The sequence below is a fragment of the Apis dorsata genome, unplaced genomic scaffold (assembly GCF_000469605.1).
Source record: "Apis dorsata unplaced genomic scaffold, Apis dorsata 1.3 scaffold_98, whole genome shotgun sequence".
NCBI lineage: Eukaryota > Metazoa > Arthropoda > Insecta > Hymenoptera > Apidae > Apis > Apis dorsata.
In genome coordinates, this window is record NW_006263396.1 from 969,840 (window position 1) to 974,560 (window position 4,721).

General features: G+C 31.0%; 1 protein-coding gene across 2 annotated transcripts in view; it reads left to right on the forward strand.

The window, feature by feature from the left end:
- The window catches only part of LOC102674998 (histone demethylase UTY-like), an 82,625-nt gene that overhangs the window by 56,703 nt on the left and 21,201 nt on the right, over positions 1-4,721 (forward strand). The window lies entirely within an intron of this gene.

Genomic DNA, 4,721 nt, shown 5'->3' on the forward strand with positions numbered 1-4,721 from the left:
CGAGAGAACCGACTAGCCGGCGTTAATTAGCATGGGAATTGTTAACCCTTTGGGTGGTGGAATTTATTATTTCCAAGTATCCTTTGGGCAAATAGATTCGATTATAATTTGGAATTATATTGGAAATTAAATTTGGTTTTTTTTTTATTCGTGCATATTTTAATTCGATCGAAAAATTTTTTGGATATAATTTATTTATGGAGAGATTGTTGTTATTGGTGGAAAAATCTTAACTTCGATTGTAATTTGAAATGTGCAAATGTAATTTAACGTAGAGGAATTTGTCTTTGATTTGAATCATTTTAAAAAAAATTTCAATTTTAAATTAAGTAATTTTAATTCGATCGAAAACTTTTTTGGATATAATTTATTTATGGAGAGATTGTTGTTATTGATGGAAAAATCTTAACTTCGATTCTAATTTGAAATATGCAAATGTAATTTAACGTAGAGGAATTTGTCTTTGATTTGAATCATTTTAAAAAAAATTTCAATTTTAAATTAAGTAATTTTAATTCGATCGAAAACTTTTTTGGATATAATTTATTTATGGAGAGATTGTTGTTATTGGTGGAAAAATCTTAATTTCGATTGTAATTTGAAATGTGCAAATGTAATTTGACGTAGAGGAATTTGTCTTTGATTTGAATCATTTTAAAAAAAATTTCAATTTTAAATTAAGTAATTTTAATTCGATCGAAAACTTTTTTGGATATAATTTATTTATGGAGAGATTGTTGTTATTGGTGGAAAAATCTTAACTTCGATTGTAATTTGAAATGTGCAAATGTAATTTAACGTAGAAGAATTTGTCTTTGATTTGAATCATTTTAAAAAAAATTTCAATTTTAAATTAAGTAATTTTTGTATTTACATTTACAAGTTAAAATTTTTAACGAAAATTATTAATCGAAAGGTGTAAGAATTACTTTTGTATAAATATGATTGAATTTTAAATTTTCGAACGATGAGCGAACGTATAAAATGAATGTAAACATTTTATAATCCGTTTCTATATAATCCGTCTCATCATAACATCGACAGCCTTCAGAATATGATAACCTTCTTCGCGACAAGCCATGTATCACATTCAGTCGTGAAACGGCAAAGGTAAATAACGTGTCTCGAAACAGGTGATCGCTACGATCTCATATATACATTTACGTTCAAGAAGCTATTACAAGAAATTACGTCGAAGGAAATATCGTACGGATAATACGTTTCGTGTTCTGTAATTTGTGGAGCTCGAAACAGCTGCTTACGGATAAATAAAATTTCATCCATGGCAAACTTCATTTTTCGCAATAAGAAATTTAACGAAACATCGTCATAATAATATAAAATCCATTTTTTAATTTATTCGGTTAAATGGATCGTGATTGTGTGTAAAATTTTTTTAGAAATTCTAAACGTGATGGTTCTTCGGAGACATTGATTAAAAAATGCGAAGTATATAATGTTTTTTTGATGATCGATTATAACCTTTTAATTTGATTCGAATAGAATGGGATCTGCAGATGAATCAACATTGAATTTTAATAATAATTTGTGCGGAGATTAATACAAATCAAATCACGATTACGAAATACAAGATAAATATCAACGCAGAAAATAATAATTAGCCACACAGCAACAACAAACGTTTTTATATCGATAGATCTACATATTAAAATACACGTTTTGCATACGTAATATATTTTTTGGTCACGCTTCACACTTGGTTCCTTTCCGACTTTAGATTTGTTTTGATTCACTCGAGTTATATATGCACATTTGCCAAAACTAACAACATTTTCTGCCACGTTTGCTTTATAATATTTTTCATAAAAATTCTTCGATCATTAAAAATGATAAAAGAACGGAGAGATTGTACACGTATAAATTATTGATCGCTATTATTTGGTATAATAGATGGACAGGTGGATGCACACACACGAAACGTACAACATGTCTGGAAGAATCGTTAGATCGCAATTTACCCACTTGCATTCAGGGTCGCCCGTATTTCACGTGCGACACAGTGTACGTACACGATCGTTGTCTTGACCGGGATAGGGGTTTCAACTGATAATATCTTTTGATGCGTCTAGATTCAAGATAAATCTGTCGTCTAATTTTACATTTTCTTTTAACTTACGTCGATACTTCTTTTCGTCCGTTGAAACGTTTCAATTATTTTCACCTTTTTCTTTTTGCTGTAATTTATCTTTATAATATCTATATGATTTTGAGATATTTATTTATATTTTTAATAGCTTCACTTTATTTTTGTATGAAAATTATACAAAGATTAAAGTCAGTCTACGAGTGTTGTTAAGTGTACATTGGGAGAAACGTAAAGAAAAAATGAACATAAATTTAGACAATTCAAAGATAAGATCTTTGAATCCATTTAAGAGTGACGTTTATGGAGATGAAGAGGATTGGAGAAGCAGCAATGATACTTGAGGAGATGCTCGAGATATATAATACAATTTTTATAAATTTTCACTTCAATGTTTATATAAATGAATATTTTTTATAATGGAAATACAAGATCTCCGATTCTAATCACAAAATGTTCAACTTGTAATGGATAAAAATTTTGTTATCCATTAGAAGAACTTAATTAATAATTAACAAAATTCGTATATTTTACAAATACATTGCACAACGGGATTTTTAAATCATTGGAAACGGCCATTTGATGGATCTGATGAACTGTTAAATCTCTTCCTTTCCCCAATCCCATAATCATACCGCTAAAAAGGCGCAAATTCAAGCGTGCCACCTAATGCACATTCGTGCACGATCGTCCTCAACCGGTTTGAAAGGAGAGAGAATCGCTAAAAGTTAAGTGGGGTAAGAACAGAAGCGAGGTCCCTACAGACACCTTGTCCAACAAGATTTAGTTCAACTGCACTCGCAGCTGCACCTGCGTGGCGCGTGCTACGGAGATGCATCTGTCGTATTCCCGCTCGCGGCCACGTGTCCGTATGCTTACGTGCACGTCTGCACGTTCGTTCCTCTTGAAAATTAAAGAATCTAAGGAGGAGAATGCTTGTCGTTAAATGTTTAAATCGTCGATCGAATCGCTTTTTAATTATTTAGGGGAAAAAGTGTCTATGTCGATATCGATCATTATTTTATTTAAAACTTAGATCGTTCAAGGTTTTGTTCGAAGATTTTGAAAAAAAAAAAAATGCAGAAATGTCATTTATCATCTTTATTTTACCTTTCTTTTTTTTTTTTACCTTTCTTTTCGAATATAATTTTTAGGAATAGGAACAATTATCGAAGATCGGTTAACAATTTTTTTTCTGATTGTTCTGGGACACCGTGTATATTCAAAGTCGAAAGGATCATCCTCGTGGAAAGGATATACAATTGAAACAGAGCGAAACGTACAATTGTTGGGATAATGGTACGTTTACGAGATAAATCTTCATACGAGAGGGTTAAATTATAGGGATGGAAAAGGTTTTTTGGCTCGTTAACATAATTTCGAAATAATTAGGCACGCGTGAGGTGGGTCACACGCGGTTTGTTTTATTTTTCTTGTTATTAAGGCGTGCATCTTTCTTGCCTTCGTGTTTTTCGCCTTTTCTCTCTTCTTTTTTTCATTCAGATTTTTTTTTTTTGGAGGGAGAGATTCGTCTTCGAGTGCGGATTTAAATTTTGGGTTAGACAATAGGGTTAAATGATTTGATCATTGATTCTTGATTGTAATTTGCGAATAATTAGAGGATATATAAATTGGATTATAAATATTAGGCCAAGATTTATTTTCCCTTTTGGAATTCTTTATCGTATGAAGGAATTTTCATTTGCTTTTTAGAAGCAAGTATTAATAAAAATGATCACTGAAAATTCACGTTTTAAATTAAATAAATAATGCTTGTTAGTAATATATATTTATCGGTTTCTTTTTTTTTTACTATAATTTAAGAAGAAGAAAATAAATAAGGAGAAGATTTATTTTTATCGGTCCTTGGAAAAATTAGGAAAGGCGGATAACGAAAATAAATAGTCAAATAAATAACTAAGTAATAGATACAATGCAGCGAGATTAATTGTCTCTCCAATAATATCCGTTAGGCCAGTACAGTTATTCAGTTTTATCAGAAAAGATAAACCGAAAATAAAGTGGAGTGTGTATACGCATTTCTCTTATCTAACCTGTCTAGGGAGCTATCGCTATGGGCTATCTACTTTTTCGAATACCATAGAATTTTCTCCTTCCCCATCCTTCTGCCCTTATTCCCCGAAATCCACTTTGTATAATATATTTGAATAATATATACAGAGGTTTTAATAGACAAAGAATTTTCTCCATATGAAAATTAAACTTTCTGCAATCCTATATATCCTCCCCTTTCTTTACCACCGACATATTCGATGAGTCACATATACAATGTCTCCTCTCCCGAGACACGAATCATTTCAATTTCACACACGCATTTCATGTCCGCGATGCATGAAATTTATTTCTCATTCTACCACATTACATTTTTTTTTTTTTTCAATCATCCTATTCGTTTCAACCTTTCCAACACTTTATCTACAAAAATAAACCTACAAGTACATTGAACCCATCTACCGTTACCTAGTGCGTATTCCACCGCAAAAAGCATCATCGAACTTCCTTGTTGGATCCACTCGATCGGCCTACCGTGGCATAGTCATAACTGTATATGTATATCTATATATATATATATATATATCTATATATATACGAACGT